Genomic DNA, 20187 nt, shown 5'->3' on the forward strand with positions numbered 1-20187 from the left:
GGCCTCGAACTTCACTAGCCGAAGCAAAAGTGTTAACTTACCTGTATCACTTTCGTCGGCGTCGGTTTCTCCAGTCGGGTGCGGCAAGAGTGGCCGATCGGCACACTGTTGGATCCCTATCGCTGCCGCCGCGGCCTCGGCACGCCGTTTCTGCGCTCCGCTTCCCGCTTTTCGGCGTCCGCCTGCCGCTGTACGGCGCGTCGTTTTTGGAGGCGTCTGTGTCGTAAGGGGTCCGTGTTCTTGGCATTGTAGCCGAGGAGAAGTTACGGAGCCCAGTGTGACAGGTTCGTTTAATAAAGCCAGTTGAATCAGCTGTGCAATACTATTCTTGAATAAGACACGGAGGTGAGCGTTTGATTTTCAGACAAATTAACATATATTTGCACACACAAGAAAATAAAAGAAAGGGAGACACTAGAATGAACAAAAGGTAAACTAACAAGCGTCAGCCTGACCACGAATACATAGAGTTCTCCTACACAAGGGAATCTTATCATAAGCTTAACAGTCGTGGAAGTCCACACGCTACTGTCGTCAAGAAAGTCCTGATGTGGCAACGGAGTAGTACGGCTCACCAATGGGTTGGACCACCAAGCAGTCAGGTGAGGAGGATGCGGTGGTGGAAGTCTCCAAGCTCGGGCCCTCAACCCGACGGCTCACTTCCGCTCCCGGTGGATGCCGTCATCGGCGGTGCTGTCTCCAGCCCGAGCACCACAACCACGCCAAGCCGGGGCCTCAGCAAAAGCCACGCCGGTAGACTGGTCGCCAGGTCCGCGTGCAGGCCTGCGCCGGCTAGGTGGACGCCTTCAGAGCCCGGGTACAAGCGCCCGACAAGCTCGCGTTCCGCACCCTAGCCACGTTCTTCGAACCGCCAGCCCAGCTCTTCTCTTTCTCCTTTTCGGCGCAGTGGCTCTTGGTGATTTCTTTATTTTCCGTGTGTATTTTTTTCCAATGCTCCGATGCTCGGCGCGCTCGCGCAAGTAGCACGTTGTACGTCGTCCTCGTCGTCTTTGCTGTTCCGACCATCGGACGCACCACACTCGCGCACTTGACTCATAACAAGAGTCCCCCCTTTTGAAAGAGTTTGTTTTTCGGAGAAAAATAAACTGCAGTTCAGTGCGCGACAAATCACTAAATGTCGTCCATACACAGAACATCCCTAACAAACGAAGAAAAAGAAAACACAGAAGTGAGCTTGTGTTTAGGGAACTACTACAAGCTCACAGCCGGCTTATACCCTCCGCCCAACATTTCCAGAGCCTGTGATGTGTTTGACCCGAAATGAATATTCTTGCAATGCAAGGCTTCCCCGTAATATCCTGCTGTTCAGGTGCTTACTTCTTAAGAGATACTGCAGTGGCTGGTGATTGGTTTGTACGACGAATTTGTTCCATAGAGAAAGGCATGATATTTCTCGATCGCCCAAACCAACGCCAGGCATTGCCGCTCGACTGAGAAGTATCTCTTTTCGCGAGGTTGAATTTGGCGACTGGCATACGACACCGGGTGGAGGATACTATCGCATTCCTGCCTGGGCCAATACTACCGCTGTCTTGGACCTTGAAGCTAAGTAACGGCTTCTCAGACTCATCTTCCTCCACGACGACAAAAGAGGACGTTTGGGGAAGCTCTTCTTGGCGGCGCTCTTCATATTTCTTCAGGGTATTGATATGAGTCTTCTGCAGTGTCCTAGGTCCAGCCAATAGTCAGAGTCGCTTTTCTTCCCCGTTACGGTAAACGGGCCTTCCCAGTTCATTTGTAACTTTTATTGCTTGTTGGAAGCAGGATCAGAGCCTGATCGCCAACTTTCAGTTCTCGTTGCTTGCTGCGGTGGTCGTAGTACCTCTTCGGAGACTTCCGAGATATTTGCCCAGGGAATTTAGCGTTTGTGAATCTTCGCGAGCTCTTGGGGCCTCTTACTCCAACCATAAGCGAACTTGGCCAGTTATCTTCGGCCGCAGAATGAACCTCTCTTTTGCTGGATTCATCTCGAGAATGAAGTTGCCAGCAGTCGTCAGGGTCATTGGCATCACGTGACCCAGGTATATTGCCTACTATGACATCGTATAGTGGCGATGCCATACACTTGACAATGGCCGTCCCGGAAAAGTAGGGAGATCTGATGTGCACCTTGGCCTCAGGGACTGCAATGGTGCTTCCATCAGCCAGCCACAAAGTAGCCGTAGTGCCAATGAACGCTTTATGTGGTACTAATGATTGGCGTACAACCAAAATGTTACTGCCGGTGTCCCTTAGGACCCGTACCATTTGTCCATTGACTTCGCCTGTTAACACTGGCATGTGACAAGTATTACCCAGCGGTTGCGTCTTAACCGTGCCAATGACATCGTCATCTTGTTTTGACTCATTGCCATCGTCCGTGGGTTGTTGTGGAATAGCCTCGTCGTTAGGTAACAGGAAACAAGAGGTAGCTGACCTTGATGTGTTCCTTTTCAAACAACCCTTGAAGTTATGTCCCGATTTACGGCAGTATGCGCAATATAATTGCTTCGGCTTAGTACGACAGTCAAAAGCCTTGTGCCCCGTACGGCCACAAACAAAACATTGCACCTCTGCTCTTGGGCTCGAGGGACTCCCTTCAGCCTTGACACTTGTGTCTTCACACTTATCCCAAAGTGTTAACAAGTTCTTCAATCGCTTTGCCTCCATGAAAATATCAGCCGCATCTGCCATGGCTTCCAGAGTCTTGCAGTGCTTCTCCCGTAAGAAGAGCGCCAGCTGACTGCTGCAGTTGACCATGAATTGCTCGGCCACAATCAAGTCACGGACAGAATCGAAGTCCCTCCCCGTATGGGAAATTTCTATCCATCGGTCAAAAAAACTTTGGAGTCTTGAGGCATACTGCCTTCCAGTTTCGCCGTCTTCAGGCTTGCTCTTCCGGAACTTCTCCCGGTAGCCTTCAGCCGTGAAGCGAAAACGCTGGAGCAAAGCCAACTTGACCTTGTCGTACGATAGAGAATCGTCAGGCGACAATCGTCCAAATACTTTCAAAGCCTCTCCGCTTAAGCACAAGCTAAGAGCGGTGGCCCACTTTTCTCGTGGCCACTCTTGACCTGTCGCCACTCTCTCAAATCTCTTCAGGTAGGCATCGAGATCATCTCGGTCCTCGTTAAAACCTGGTATAAAGTTATGCGGGTTCACTACCGCAGACGCGCTCCTTTGGATACCAGAGTCAGCCACGGTAGGCTCCCCAACACCGGTCTCGGCTACTCTCAGGCGCAGTTGCATCGTCCGTTCTTCTATCTCCAAGCGTCGCTGGCTTGCCTCTACGCTTTGGCTCTCCTTTTCTGCGACTTGAAGGCGCAGCTGTAAATTGCGGCCCTCTAGCTCCAGCTGTTCTTTCTTCGCGTCTCTCTCCGCCGCTCGTTCCTCGCGCGCTCGCGCTTCTCGCTCGTCGAACCATGCCTGCAACTCTGCTCCTTCCAACCCCATGCGTTCTGCCAGCGCCATCAACTCTCGCGTGCTCATTTTGTTTTTACCGTTACGAAAACCGAGAACTGGGTGTCAAACGCTCACGTCCTGTCGCGCGGACGCCAATTTGTGACAGGTTCGTTTAATAAAGACAGTTGAATCAGCTGTGCAATACTATTCTTGAATAAGACACGGAGGTGAGCGTTTGATTTTCAGACAAATTAACATATATTTGCACACACAAGAAAATAAAAGAAAGGGAGACACTAGAACGAACAAAAGGTAAACTAACAAGCGTCAGCCTGACCACGAATACATAGAGTTCTCCTAAAACAAGGGAATCTTATCATAAGCTTAACAGTCGTGCAAGTCCACACGCTACTGTCGTCAAGAAAGTCCTGATGTGGCAACGGAGTAGTACGGCTCACCAATGGGTTGGACCACCAAGCAGTCAGGTGAGGAGGATGCGGTGGTGGAAGTCTCCAAGCTCGGGCCCTCAACCCGACGGCTCACTTCCGCTCCCGGTGGATGCCGTCATCGGCGGTGCTGTCTCCAGCCCGAGCACCACAACCACGCCAAGCCGGGGCCTCAGCAAAAGCCACGCCGGTAGACTGGTCGCCAGGTCCGCGTGCAGGCCTGCGCCGGCTAGGTGGACGCCTTCAGAGCCCGGGTACAAGCGCCCGACAAGCTCGCGTTCCGCACCCTAGCCACGTTCTTCGAACCGCCAGCCCAGCTCTTCTTCTTTCTCCTTTTCGGCGCAGTGGCTCTTGGTGATTTCTTTATTTTCCGTGTGTATTTTTTCCAATGCTCCGATGCTCGGCGCGCTCGCGAAAGTAGCACGTTGTACGTCGTCCTCGTCGTCTTTGCTGTTCCAACCATCGACGCACCACACTCGCGCACTTCACTCATAACACCCAGTCAGGGTCCGTCTCGTCGAACAGTTTAGCTAGCTTTCTTACCAATGCAAAATGAAAAAAGTTCTTCGTTACATATCGCCGTTATCGCGCTGTGTAAGTCCAAGGAAATTCTTTACCTGTAATGAAGTGCACGCCGCATACTCGCAGGTTGGGGTTCTCGATGTCTAATTCAGCGCGTTTAATGCGCGCCAGCCATCAGCTGCGCCGCTTCGTGCTCAACGCTTTCGAGCGCGCGCACTGGTTCTCCAGGGTCTTCGGTATTGAAAAGAAGTGGCCGTTAGTTGATCGTTTTCTCCCGCGGGTGTCAATAAGGTTGGAACAACCAAATATCGCGCACATGACCATGGTGACAACACCAACTACACGGATTGCTTGCAACGACCGTGGGAGAGTGAGCGGTTCATATGGTTCATATGCATGGCGGACACATATCCCAGCATTTATATCACTGACATCAGTGCAAGCTATGTATTAAAGGCATAGGCGGAGAGTTTTCATTTTACCGGAGGGGGCGGAGGCCCGACTAGCAACCGGCACCCACTCCTTCAACTATATATATATATATATATGTATATATATATAAATCAAGCAAGTGGGAAAAATTTAAAGGACTGACGTCAGTCCTTTACAGAACAATTTTTCCTACGTGCTTGATTTTTTTAAACTTTTATTTCCGGGTCCTTTGTTAGCACTTCATTATATATATATATATATATATATATATATATATATATATATATATATATATATATATATATATATATAGTTATGTGCCGCTTATCTAGAGGACGAAGAAGAGGAGGACGGGTTCGTTGCTGTTTCGCCATCTTGGTTGTTACCCCGATCTCTGCGATTGTGTGAATATTGTAAATATACAGCCTTCTTCTGTCGTCTCCCCGTAACATCTTTGGTGGTGGTGCGGGGTATATCCGAAGCACACCGCGGAACTTCGCAGCGGGCGTCTCCTTGGGCAATCCATCATGTCGACAGGCAGGCCCGTTGATCCAGCCCCCGCTACGCCAACTGAACCCAGCCACGTCGTTGTGACTCATCTCCGAGACCCTGGTACCTTCTGCGGAACTGACAACCTGCACGTCGAAAAGTGGCTGGCCGACTACGAGCGCGCCAGCAAGACCAACCGGTGGGATCCCACTTTGATGCTCGCAAACGTCAGTTACTACCTCAGGGGAACCGCCAGTGTGTGGTTCGACACGCACGAGGAGGAGCTGACCAGTTGGGATGTATGCAAACAAAAAAATGAAAGACATTTTCGGAAAGCCTATTGCACGACAGCGAGCCACCCAGAAAGAACTTTCGTGCCGTGCACAAACCTCGACAGAGCCGTACATGGTGTACATCCAAGATGTCTTAGCCTTGTGCCGGCAAGTTGACGACCAAATGCCCGAAACTGACAAAGTCAGCCACATTCTTAAGGGCATCGCTGATGACGCATTTCACTTACTAGTCTACAAGGACTGCTCCACCATCGACATCATCAGAGAGTGCCGACGCTTTGAAGATGCGAAGAGTCGTTGAGTCACGCAGCAATTTGTTCGGCTCCCTAACACCGCCGCTACGTCGTCCTGCGAAGATGTCCAGCTCCAGCCGCCGCCCAGTCCCGAAAACTTCCTGCGCCTTGTGCGGCGAGAGATCGAGGTAGCATCCCCATCCGCACCGCAGGCCCGTTCTTACGAAGAGACCCGCCCGACAGTGGCGTTAATCCAGGCCGTCGTGCGCGAAGAACTGGCGACCGCAGGTATGCAGCCCATATGTGCCCTAAGTCGTCCCGCGGTCAGTACTGTTCCTTCCTACCGCCCGCAACCGACCTATTCCAGGTTCCGTGATCCGAACCAGTGGCGCACACGAGATGACAGGCCGATATGTTTTAACTGCAACGGTGTAGGCCACAATTCTCGCTATTGTCGCTATCGTCGGCCATCGTCTCCTCGTGCAACGTACTGTGCAGAGGACACTCGAACCTCACCTTTCTACACCCGCGCAGACCCTCCGAACCTTAACGACCAAACCTCGGCCCCACGTTACGACCGCTCGCCGTCCCCGCACAACCAGCGACGTTCTCGGTCACCCCGTCGCTCACCTTCGCCGTACCCTCGCCGTCCGTCCTCGGAAAACTGACCAGTGCAGCTCCCGGAGGTGATGCTGCATTGGCCTACCGACCCGGAAATCCTCTGTTGACCCTGGCTACCCGACAAAACCTTTTGGACGTAGAAGTAGATGGCGTGCCTGTTTCAGCGCTCATCGCCACTGGCGCCCAATTATCAGTAATGAGCGCTCACCTTTCTCGCCGTCTCCGCAAGGTCCTTACGCCCGCTTCATCACCTGTTGTTCATGTAGCTGATGGCGGTACACCTTGCGTTCTTGGAATGTGTACCGCGCGTGTGAGTTTCGATGACCACAAGACCTCAGTTCTCGTTGCTGTTCTGGACGAATGCCCCCATGACCTCATTCTCGGCCACGACTTTCTGAGCACGCATTCTGCCCTTATCGACTGTTCTTCTGGCCTTTTACAGTTAGAGATTCCTGCTATCCCTGACCACACCATCGCGTCGCCACCACGTTTATGTGCTGTCCAGTTGGTTCGCTTGCGCCCAGGTACAGTCACTTACGTCTCATTTGCCCCAGACCCTCCTGTACGTGATGGCGACTACCTGATTGCCCCTTCCTTGGACGTTCTTCTGACGCGACGTGTAGCTCTGCCTCACTCCCTTGTGACTGTTTCTGCGAACCAAGCATGCATACCTGTACTCAACTTTGGACGTTGCGCACAGTTGCTTCCCGAGGGTGTCACGCTGGGCACCATATCACCTTTAGACGCACTAGACCCTGTGGCCCTGGCCATTGATACTCCACAAGCGGCTTCAGGAAACCCTGCTGCTAGCGCAACACTTGATGACCCGCTCGACGACATGATTGCCCCGGACCTTTCCCCTTCTCAAAGCAAGGAACTATGCCTTTTGTTGGCGTCATACCGCGACGTCTTCGATTTCGCTTCGCCGCAGCTTGGCCAAACATATCTGGTCACTCATTGTATTGATACCGGGGACGCAAAACCCATTCATCGACGTCCTTACCGTGTCTCTGCTACCGAGCGCGGCGTCATTCAAACGGAAGTCGACAAGATGCTCGCTAAGGACATCATCGAGCCATCTTCGAGTCCTTGGGCGTCCCCTGTGGTTCTTGTAAAGAAGAAGGACAACACTTCGCGGTTCTGCGTCAACTATCGGCACCTTAACAAGATCACCAAGAAAGACGTCTACCCTTTGCCGCGAATAGACGACGCCCTTGATTCTCTTCATGGAGCACGATATTTTAACACGAAAGTGTTTTATGCCGGGGTCCACCAAGACTTCAGTGACATATTTCCGTCACGGAAATGACGTCGAAAAAATATACATAGGGGTGTGCGAATATCAAATTTTTCGAATACGAATCGAATGCGAATATCCACCTTCGAATATCGAATCGAATATCGAATATCAAAGGAAAAATGCCTCCACAGTAATGATATTTTATTTAACATGTAGCTATTTGAAAAAAAAAAGAAACATTAACAGCCTGACCGGCAACACAACATACACTGCTATCACCAGAACACAATGTCCAGGCTAGCACAATGCACATCACAACACAAGCAAATATCACGGCACAATGAAAATAATGATTACATGTTATCATGAAGAAATATGAGTTGCTCCACATGATCAGGCAGCAGGCGCTCCCTTGTAACAGACACCCCCCCCCCCCCCCCCTTCCACTGAAAAGGCACGCTCGCTTGGAACAGAAGTGGCTGGTATAGGGAGTTACATGGGGCAAAGCTTTGCCAGACTGGGGTATCTGAAGGTGCCTACAGTCCGCCACCAGTCACACGGGTCACTGTCTTTCTTCAGAAGTGGTCCCGCATAGTGAACTAGTGGTAGTGCGGCACGTTACGGCCGCATAATATTAAAAATGTACGGTTACATGATCGCCAACAGCGCTGCACGTCGGAGATGCACCAGCAATAAATCATACGTATTGGGGCGCTCGTCGCAGGCAGATATCGTGCCTCCGTGTACTTACGATGTTTATCGCTCCTCTCGGCAACGTTTTTAGCGATACGAACGCAGCAGAAATGTGGAAGACGAGTTATTTTATGCATGATAATCGAATCGCATATTCGAATTTTTCGAATATTCGAAATTATCGATTACACGATTTTCGAATCGAATACGAATACTTCGAATGTAATATTCGACGAATATTCGAAACTTTCGAATATTCGCACACCCCTAAATATACACGATCAGATGGCAAAGAAAAAAACTTCCGTCAAACGGGCATCGAACCCACGACCGCTCGGTCCCCAGCAACAGATACCGGGCACGCTATCCACTACGCCACGGTCACAGACTCCACAGGCTTTACAAACGCGCCTTTAATATCTACCACTTTCCCGGTCAGCGGGGTGGTGTTGCCCTCTGGGAGCGGTAAAGTAATTCGTCATTACTGTGGCCTCCGTGATTAGCACCTGCAACGCCTTACACGTCCCTCCCATTCGGCGCGTTTTCAATAGAAGTTCAATTTTTGTCAGTGCCTTAACACACCGCGAGGTGGCGACCTTAGCCAAGCGTCGTAAAAGCGTCGGCCTCGCTCATAGCTCTGCGACGAGCGCCTGCCTCACCTGGCTATAACACCGCGTTCACCGCTCACGCGCTCGCCTCGAGAAAAATCGCGGCCGGGCTACTGGGGCGGCACGACGCGCTTTGCGTTTCCCTCTAGTCCGGCCGTGGTGTTCAATGACATTTTAACATGCCGCGTGATGGCGAACAAGTTCTGCGTCCAATATGCTACGCTGTTCTTGATATCACAACTAGTTCTCTGATTACGCTTTCACCGTTAACTACTACAGCTACCACAAGGGTTCGTTTAATCATTTAGCAGGGACATTAGTCGTCGGGATTGAGATGTACCACCAATGATCAAAGTGGGCACATCCACGTTAAACGGTGCTATAGCTGTCAGACATCAATATACATTGTGCAAACTCTCTTATACCAATGTACAGTAAACATGCAGTTACTTCTGTAAGGGCACGCTTTACTTTCGTGTTATTCCGATTCCTATGACGGAGGGAGCAACCATATTTTTTTCTTCCATAGACCTTCGCTCAGGCTATTGGCAAATTGCTGTCGATGAAAACGATCGGGAGAAGACGGCCTTTATTACGCCGGATGGGCTCTACCAGTTTAAGGTCATGCCCTTTGGGTTGTGTAACGCGCCCGCAACATTTGAGCGCATGATGGACTCCCTACTTCGGGTCTTCAAATGGTCCACATGCCTCTGTTACCTCGACGATGTCGTCGTTTGTTCTCAAGCCACCTACAACGCTTGTCGGCTATTTTGCAAGTCTTTCGCACCGCAGGTCTTCAGCTCAACTCCTCAAAATGCCGCTTTGACCGCCGCGAAATCATCGTGCTTGGCCATCTTGTTGACGCTGCGGGTGTACGGCCTGACCCTGCAAAAATACGCGCCGTTACGAACTTCCCCACTCCACGTTCCTCCAAGGACGTTCGCTCGTTTTAAATGCGAAGCATTTCTTAGCGAACCTCAGGAGCTTTGGACGTATCTATCTACCTATCTATCTAGCCGCCTACGTCCGGGCGCTCTCCTGGTCGTCTCCATAACTCGTAATATACCAAAACTGGCATAGCGGAGGATCAGTGTATGGTGAACACTATTCGCTGGTCATGACATGAATAACGCAGAATACCTGTCGCGTACATCATGAAACCCTTTCTCTCAGTCACGTGTGGCACATACCCGCATACCAGAGTTTATGTTATGCAGGTATGTGCCACAGGTGATACAAAGTCTCAACCAACACAGTAAACGCGAACACACACATTGACACGCAAGAAAAGTGACAATAATAATAGTTGTTGGGGCTTTAATTTTGACCATCTGGTATTTTTTAACGTGCACCAAGATCGCCCAGTACACGGGCATCTATCATATTGCATCCATCGAAACGCGACCGGGATCGAACCCGCGACCTTTCGGTCAGCAGCCGAGCACCGTAACCGCTACACCACAGTGGCAGACACAAGGAAAGTGAGGAAGCTGAAGACAGAACACCCTTCGAAGGCGCTCAACTACCAGGCACTCGTTCACGTGGTCCGCAACGTGGACCACGTCGATTACGCAAAAACCGGGTCTATGTTTCCTATGCTTCCTACAATAAATCTGCCGATAGAACCAGGCCTCTCCTCATTACCGGTGACTTCAACATTGATTTGTCTAGGCCCAACAACGCCTGGTCTTTATACTGTGTGAAAGACGGCTTGGATGTGGACAGGGCATCAAAAGACCTCGTTGCCACGTGCAGTACAAGAGGCGTCATAGATCATTTCATCGTAAGAGGCAGCCAGTATTATCACCAGCTGTGCTATACCTCGCACTTCACTACAACTTAGACCCGTCGTAGCCGCGATCACGAAGGGATTCGATTAACAAGTCCGGTCCAGCTGCTGGTGCTCACTGATCACGGTGATGATGACCTTGTTCAAGAGCTGTCAAGGACCCTTTCTACACATGCACACGGGTTCGTGAAACATGCGTGCGTTCCCGTCACAACAGATAAGTATAAGCATAGCAACTGTAACGCAACTGTAAAAACTGCAACTGTGACTTTAACGTACGTGCAGTGCGCCTGCGTGTGCCGCTCGACTCTGAGTATATCCAGGGGAACTTTGCTGAATGAAGCTCAGTTGCGAGTAACGCCTGTCCTGTGCATTTGTGTTTCTTCTTTGTGCTGTTCGGATTCGCGCTATCCGTTATTGAAGAATATAAGCACTACATATCAGCTTACCGCCTCTGGTGATGGTAACACCCATGTTGCTGTTGGCATCGTTACGCAACTGCAAACAACTGGTTATCTAATACGTATGGGACTCTTAAGCATATGAGAGTGTTTATACCACTTCCACATTTCTCTAGCGTCATTCCGTAACGTTTCGCTCAACATGAAAAATTATGCCACAGTCATCATCCCGCGCCTGCTTCGCATAACATGGATTCCCACGGTACGTGGGATCTGCCAAATTTTTTTGGCCTATGTTAGTATTTTCGCCGCTTTGTTGAAGATTTTGCAGCGATTTCGCAGCCCCTCACATGCCTTCTCAAAATGGACGTCCCCTTTTCTTGGGGTCCTGCCGAAGCATCAGCTTTTTCTCATCTCGTCGACCTGCTCACATCGCCCCCTGTGTTGGCTCATTTCGATGACTCTGCACCCACCGAAGTACGTACCGATGCCAGTGGTCATGGCATCGGCGCTGTTCTCGGCCAAATTCAACGTGGTCAGGATTGCGTTATTGCATACGCCAGCCGACTCCTTTCTGCAGCTGAACGGAATTATTCAATAACAGAAAGAGAGTGCCTCGCTTTTGTTTGGGCCATCGGCAAATTTCGTCCTTACCTGTACGGCAGACCCTTCACCGTTGTCAGCGATCACCACGCCCTCTGCTGGCTGTCTTCTCTCAAGGATCCCACTGGTCGCCTTGGTCGTTGGGCATTACGACTTCAAGAGTACACGTACACTGTCGTCTTCAAGTCTGGCCGTTTGCATCAGGATGCCGACTGCCTGTCCCGATATCCCGTAGACCCACCGGAACCTTCGGTTAATGATAGCATTACATCTGTGCTCGCAATAACTGACCACTTCAACATCGCCGCTGAGCAACGCCGTGACCCGACTCTCCACAAGATAATTGACCGCCTCAATCACCGACTCCTGATTCCTCCCTTCGTCTCTTCGTGCTACGCGATGGCACCTTGCTTCGTCGCAGTTTCTTACCTGACGGTCCTGACCTCTTGCTTGTGATTCCGGCACACCTTCGTTCGACTGTTCTTGCCCAACTTCATGATGTGCCGACAGCGGGGCACCTCGGATTATCCCGCACATACGATCGTGCACGCCGTCGTTTCTACTGGCCAGGAATGTACCGGTCGGTACGCCGTTACGTGACTTCGTGCGACCTTCGTCAGCGCCGGAAGAAGTCAACACTCCCGCCTGCAGGCCGTCTTCAATCACTCGACATCCCATATGAGCCGTTTCATCGTGTCGGCCTCGATTTGCTTGGTCCGTTTCCTACGTCTGTCTCGGGAAATCGATGGATCGCCGTTGCCACGGACTATGCTACACGGTTTACAATTACTCGTGCACTTCCAAACAGCTGCGCGACTGACGTAGCAGACTTCTTGCTCCATAACGTCATCCTGCAACACGCGGCACCGCGCCAGCTCTGACCGACCGTGGCAGACAGTTTCTTTCCAGGGTCATCAATGACATCCTGACGTATTCATTCTAAAAAGAGACAGGGCGTGCAAACACGGACACAAGAAAGAGATCAGGACACCACAAACGTCGACTAACAACTGAAGAGACGCACAACGGCTGAAAGAAAGAAGGCATGAAAACTTATCTGCGCATGCCCATGCAACCGGCGAACCTATCAATCCGGCACGCGTGGTGGTCTACGTGGAAGATAACTGTTAAGGCATTTGACTTCATCTTTATGCAAGTTAATCGACGGTTGGCTCACGCATGCGCTACCACTATTCTCGATATGCCATGCTTCAATCATCAGGCGCGTTTCTTCATTTCTATGCCGGTACAACACTGCGCATTCATCGAATTTTGGCGTGCACTTACAATCTCGACAATGTAAAGATAGATTAGAAGGTGAGCCTCCTGTTAGCGATCTCTTATGTTCTAACAATATCTGGTTAATGCATCGGCCCGTCTGTCCTACGTAGAAGCGGCCGCAGCTGAAAGGGACCTTATACACCACACTCGTACGGCAATCAGTGAATTTGTTGGTGTGTTTTACGAAACAATTATCGGTCCGCTTCTTGTCTTTTACTCGCTCATTCTTCCTCTGCACAGCGGCACAAATCTTACCTAGCTTATTGGCAGCCGTGAAAACAACATTAACGCCGTATCTACTTCCTACTTTCTTTAGCCTGTGAGATATGCAATGAATGTACGGAATACCTACGACACGTTTCTTCCTATCGCTTTCTGCAACCATGCTCGGACTTAACACAATAGACTTCTTTAAACGCTCAGCGACCGTGGCCACTGCATCACGAGGATACCCTACATCTAAAAGACGCGTAACCTGTGCGCTAAAGCTATCACTCATTTTGTGCTCACACGACTTGGTGAGGGCTGACTTAAGGCAAGACATGGCGATGCCGTTTTTTACAACCTTCGAGTGGTAAGATTTGTGCCGCTGTGCAGAGGAAGAATGAGCGAGTAAAAGACAAGAAGCGGACCGATAATTGTTTCGCAAAACACACCAACAAATTCACTGATTGCCGTACGAGTGTGGTGTATAAGGTCCCTTTCAGCTGCGGCCGCTTCTACGTAGGACAGACGGGCCGATGCATTAACCAGAGATTGTTAGAACATAAGAGATCGCTAACAGGAGGCTCACCTTCTAATCTATCTTTACATTGTCGAGATTGTAAGTGCACGCCCAAATTCGATGAATGCGCAGCGTTGTACCGGCATAGAAATGAAGAAACGCGCCTGATGATTGAAGCATGGCATATCGAGAATAGTGGTAGGGCATGCGTGAGCCAACCGTCGATTAACTTGCATAAAGATGAAATCAAATGCCTTAACAGTTATCTTCCACGTAGACCGCCACGCGTGCCGGATTGATAGGTTCGCAGGTTGCATGGGCATGCGCAGATAAGTTTTCGTGCTTTCTTTCTTTTCAGCCGTTGTGCGTCTCTTCAGTTGTTAGTCGGCGTTTGTGGTGTCCTGATCTCTTCCTTGTGTCCGTGTTTGCACGCCCTGTCTCTTTTTAGAATGAATACGTACCAACTAGCTCAGCTCTCTGTTATTCTAGACATCCTGACGTCTTGCTCGACCAAACATAAGCTAACTACGGCCTACCATCCACAGACGAATGGCTTGACGGAGCGGATGAACCGGACCCTTACCGACATGCTAGCAATGTACGTGTCGGCCGACCACCAAGATTGGGATACCACATTGCCTTTTGTCACGTTCGCGTATAACTCGTCCCGTCACGAGACGGCTGGTTATTCACCTTTCTTTCTGTTATTCCGCCGAAATCCAGCGTTGCCTATGGACACGATGACGCCTCCTTCCATGTGCCCACCTACTGAGTACGCTCAAGAAGCCATTGCCCGCGCCGACCATGCAGGTCAAGTTGCGCGCGTTCGGTTAACCGAATCGCAAGCGGGCCAACAATCTCGCTACGATCGCCATCACAGAAACGCCCACTTTCTTCCTGGATCTCTTGTCCTCCTTTGGTCTCCAGCACGCCGTGTTGGGCTTTCTGAAAAGCTACTCTTCCCGTACACCGGACCATACCGTGTATGCCGTCAAGTGACCGACGTGACGTATGAAATCGAGCCATTATCTTCGTCCTCGTCGACTCAGCCCCGCACTGACATTGTTCACGTTGTCCGTCTGAAGCCCTATGAGATACCGGAACCCACCGACGCGTGTGTATAGTAATCCATTCTCGCGACCGTCTTCGCCCGGGTGCACCGAGTCGGTGCTTTCTCCGCCGGCGGGTAATGTTATGTGCCGCTTATCTAGAGGACGAAGAAGAGGAGGGAGGGTTTGTTGCTGTTTCGCCATCTTGGTTGTTACCCCGATCTCTGCGATTGTGTGAATATTGTAAATACAGCCCTTTTCTGTCGTCTCCCCGTAACAATATATATATATATATATACATATATATATATATATATATATATATATATCCTCCTGAGTGCCAGCTATGGCGATTTGTCCAATATATTGGACATGAAATACTCCGTCACTACGAAGACATCAGCGTATTTTCACCCTTAAAAACCAGTTGTCCAATATTTTGGACGCCTACTAGTGCCATCTGTGAAGTTTTGTCAAAATTGTGCCAGCGGATTCCAAAATAAAAAAGACAACGTGGCGGCATTCAGTGAAGCTGCGTTCTACGGCGTCCGCCGTAGAACGCTGCCATATATCACGTCGTGTATCACGAATATATTGAACATCACGCCATACCAAAACCATAGACATTACTGAAATAATAAGTATCACTTTTTATCTTTGTTATCTACACACCCAGTTTTGAAAGTTTCAGGAAAATCTGTGAACCTAAATCTAACCCGGAACTCAGGAGGATATATATATATATATATATATAGATGCTGAAGTGAAGTGGACGAACGAACGAAAAACGATGCTTTATGGCCAACGTTGCGGCCGGGGACCGGCCTTCGTCAGGGCACACATGTGTGCCCTGACGAAGGCCGGTCCCCCGGCCGCAACGTTGGCAATAAAGCATCGTTTTTCGTTCGTTCGTCCACTTCACTTCAGCATCTATAATTCTACCGAATCCAAGAAGACCTTCTACATATATTTATATGGGTCATTCCATGCCAAGTGTCCCAGACGCGGCGCTCGCACATCGCAGATTGTGCTGATAAAATTTGGGGCTTTTTCCTGTGACACATAGAGTATTGTGGCAACACATTTTTGCTCGAAAAAAATTTTGGCGACCATGGCACCCCCTCGAACGTCGCTTGTTTTTGCTAAACTGTGCCTTAGAGAAAAATGTGCATAAAATCCATTTTTTGTGTGTTGAGCTTCGAAACCACGCTTGCGCCATCGCAGAGGTTCTGTTTAGTTGTCCTATTCTTTAATTCCGAAAATTTTGGGTTTCACTACCAGCTACGTATCTTCAAAAACTACGAAAATGTTCAAAGTTCGTGATTTTTTCTTGAGCTATCTAGAACTCTCCCTAACCAATATAAATAATAGTATCATTTTCAGGAAAGTATATTTTAGTACAAAGATGTTTAGGGGTAAAATAGACTTCAAATCTTCCCGAAAAAATTGTGAAATTAGAGAAAATATGCGATTTGTCGCATGTTTGACCGTATTTTTCATACTGATGCGGTCCAAGTAAAAATCCTCGTCATGCGACTTTTGATAGTAGACTACATCGTTGAGTAATGATGAAAGTCTAATCAAATCATTTTTTGTTTTAAGGAAGAAAAATAATTTTTGAATTTGGCCCTCCGAACGCGTCCTGCATTTCTTTTTGTAGGTGCTTCGCCGCAAAGCACGTGGTCGCCCTTGCAGCTGACACTCGTCACAGACAGAGGCAAGATGCGAGATGTATGTCAGTAACTCTTGAGTGGTCGAAAGTCTTGTGGCGTCGATGTCAAGGCGACGAGTAATGAATTCGCGTTACAATGGGAGCTTGCTTGTAGGGCCCAATGGTAAGTATGGGCGCCCGAGAGCAGCCTATGGCGTCGTTTCCACAATGTGCTAGAGGGCCGTCTGCACAACACGTATACCAAGACAAAGAAGTGTATACAATGTGCATTATTTCATTCAGTATGCGTATGCTAATTGTGCAGACGGCCCTCTAGCACATTGTACCAACGGCGCCATAGGCTGCTCTCGCGCGTCCATACTTACTAAAGTGGCTGACTGGGCTAGTTGGTTGTGCATACTTAGGGTTAACAGCGCGAAAATAACACACGGCGGACAGGAAAAAGACGAGACAAGCGCTGTCTCGTCTTTTTCCTGTCCGCCGTGTGTTATTTTTGCGCTGTTAACCCTAAGTATCCATACTTACCATTGGGCCCGCCAAGCAAGCTCCCATTGTAACGCGAATTCGTTACTCGTCGCCCTGACATCAACGCCACAAGACTTTCGACCACTCAAGAGTCACTGACATACATCTCGCATCTTGCCTCTGCCTGTGACGAGTGTCAGCTGCAAGGGCGACCACGTGCTTTGCGGCGAAGCACCTACAAAAAGAAATGCAGGACGCGTTCGGAGGGCCAAATTCAAAAATTATTTTCTTCCTTAAAACAAAAAATGATTTGATTAGACTTTCTTCATTACTTAGCGATGTAGTCTGCTATCAAACGTTGCATGACGAGGATTTTTACTTGTACCGCATCAGTATGAAAAATACGGTCAAACATGCGACAAATCGCATATTTTCTCTAATTTCACAATTTTTTTCGGGAAGATTTGAAGTCTATTTTACCCCTAAACATCTTTGTACTAAAATACACTTTCCTGAAAATCATACTATTATTTATATTGGTTAGGGAGAGTTCCAGATAGCTCAAGAAAAAATCACGAACTTTGAACATTTTCGGAATTAAAGAATAGGACAACTAAACAGAACCTCTGCGATGGCGAAAGCGTGGTTTCGAAGCTCAACACACAAAAAATGGATTTTATACACATTTTTCTCTAAGGCACGGTTTAACAAATACAAGCGACATTCGAGGGGGCGCCATGGTCGTCAAAATTTTTTTCGAGCAAAAATGTTGTGCCACAATACTCTATGTGGCACAGGAAAAGGCACAAGTTTTATGAGCAAAAATTGGGGGACCCTTAAGCTTCGCCTTTAAGAGTTGAACGCAATAGCGAAATCCGGCCCCTAGTGCGTACTTCAACCACTAAGTGCATATTTATTAATGTGTATTGATACACACACACACGCACACACACACACACGCGCGCGCGCGCGCGAATGGTACATACAGGTTTTTGATCTAAAGCAAGAGTCGCATGTCCGCCAAGATACACGCCGCGCGCTTTCCATCTCGGGGGCCATGAAGAGTCTCACAATGCCTCGCAGATGGCAGCACATTATCTAGCGTGTGCTGTTTGCTTGATCAACGCCTCGACGCCTCCTCTGGAAAGCCAGCGTTGGCTTGATATGTTTTCCGCTAGATGGACATAGTTGTCCATTTTTAGAGCTGTTTGAAAGTTCGTGTGTGTTTTTAGCGGCGATGGCTGTACTATCCCGGCTGCGAGTTTGTAATATGCAGAGCGCTCAACGCATGGCGCCGGCAGCGGCGCGCTATTGGCTGCGCGCACACAGGACGCCGCTCCGGACTTCCGCCTAGCAACGGCTGCCACGACGAGACGACGCCGCTCTCCTTCTCGGGTGCCTTTCGCGGGAATTTTAAACGGTGAACGCGGCCGCCGGGCCCCGTGGAATTTTCATCGCCGCTTGTGAACTGCTACTACTGCTCTCGCGTTGACCGAAGACACCGTCGTCGCCGTAGGGTTCGACTGTGCTTTGTGCATTTTGTTTTGTTATAACGGTCAACACGTTCGCCCATGAGCATTTGTGTTGTCGCCACTGTCTTGGCGCTGCAGCAAGACGCGATCGGCCGTTGTGTTCTACTGTGCGTTTCTTTTTTTCTTTTTTTAACAGTGAACACGCTCGCCCTTGAATATCTGTGCTGTCTGCTGTGTCTTTTGAGCCCTCGTGTTGTCGCAAGACATAATCGTTGTTGTGTTGGACTGATTGCGTTTGTTTATTTTTTTAACACTGAACACGCTTTCACGTGAATATATGTGTTGTCGCCAGTGTTTTTTTTTTTTGTGATCTCGCGTTGTCGCAAGACGTGATCGCCGTGGGTTCGAGTGTGCCTTGTGTTTTTTTAATTTTTTTTTTTTCGCGGCTGTTCTTGCCAACGCATTTCGCAGAGCCCTGCAACGCCGGTGTTGTACGGCTATGACCACGGAAAACAGCGCATGTGAGACGTCGGCGCGCCGCGCGATCAAATGCGTTGAAGACAATGACAGTTCATCGCCTGACGTTGACGTGGTTCGGGCGAACATCACTGATGAACAAGACGCCTGCAGCTGTGTAGAAGGTTACAGCTTGAAGGCAAACAGATCGTGGGTTGTAGATTTCGTGAAGTCAACATCAAGGTGTGAAAGGTAATACAAAAATGGTGTTTCATAACTACAAAAATAACTTGCAGCATCTTCTGTGGTGATTTAATTGGCGATAATGTCCAATGATGAGCTGTCTCAATTAGGTCGTAGTATGCATGCACTTGAGCCGTCTCAGTTAGGTCGTATTAGCTGTGCTCGTTCTACTGCCTTAATTGAATTTTGGGGTGTATTTCTTTTTTAGTAAATTGGCAATGTCACTCTGGCTCCCAATCTCTGGCCGATGCAACCTTGGGTCCTTGCTGGTTGTTGTTTGTAATTTATCTATATTCTGTCAGTCCAGGTGCTGGCAATTCTTTCCAACTGAGCTTCAGTCAATCCTTCTAAGGTGTTATGTATGCCCAGATGCGTTAATCTCTCTATGCTGGTGCTTTCGAGCAAGCCTAGGGTCTGCTTAAAAGCTTTCCTTACGAACATATTGATTTTGTCCTTTTCTGTCTTGTTCCATTTAAGCCTAAGAATGCTAGCCTCCTTCATTCCGTGATACTTGTTTGTGATTCTCCTGATCAGCCAGTTGCCTTAGTGACCTTAGTCACTATTTTTATAAGAGTATTGCTGTTATTTCCCTTCGACTCAATTTTGAGTACAAGGACCATATAACTTGTTCAATGATGGGGATGCCCCCCACGTTTTTCGTGCAAGTCTGTATCTCCGGGCCACCTGCTGGTTAAGTATGGGTCTGTAAAGGAGTTCTGATTTCTCTGGTGAAAATTCAAGCCTAGTGCCTGTGAGGTAGACTTCCACTTTATCTACCACTTCCTGTAATTTCTGTTCTATTTACCCATCACTGCCTTGCGAGATCCATATGGCAACATCATCCGTGTATACGGAGCAATTGATTCCTTCGATGTCTTCACGTTTTTCTGACAATCCTGTCATAATGAGATTAAGAGCATGAGCGATATCATGGAGCCCTGAGATGTAACTAAACTGTCCGTGCTCCTCACCTCAGACTCGAGTCCCCCCATGTTGAAGGTAACATTCCTATTCGTTAGGAAGTATCGGTTGTAATTGTATGATCTTTCTCCC

This window comes from Rhipicephalus sanguineus, chromosome 2, assembly GCF_013339695.2.
Source record: "Rhipicephalus sanguineus isolate Rsan-2018 chromosome 2, BIME_Rsan_1.4, whole genome shotgun sequence".
Classification (NCBI taxonomy): domain Eukaryota; kingdom Metazoa; phylum Arthropoda; class Arachnida; order Ixodida; family Ixodidae; genus Rhipicephalus; species Rhipicephalus sanguineus.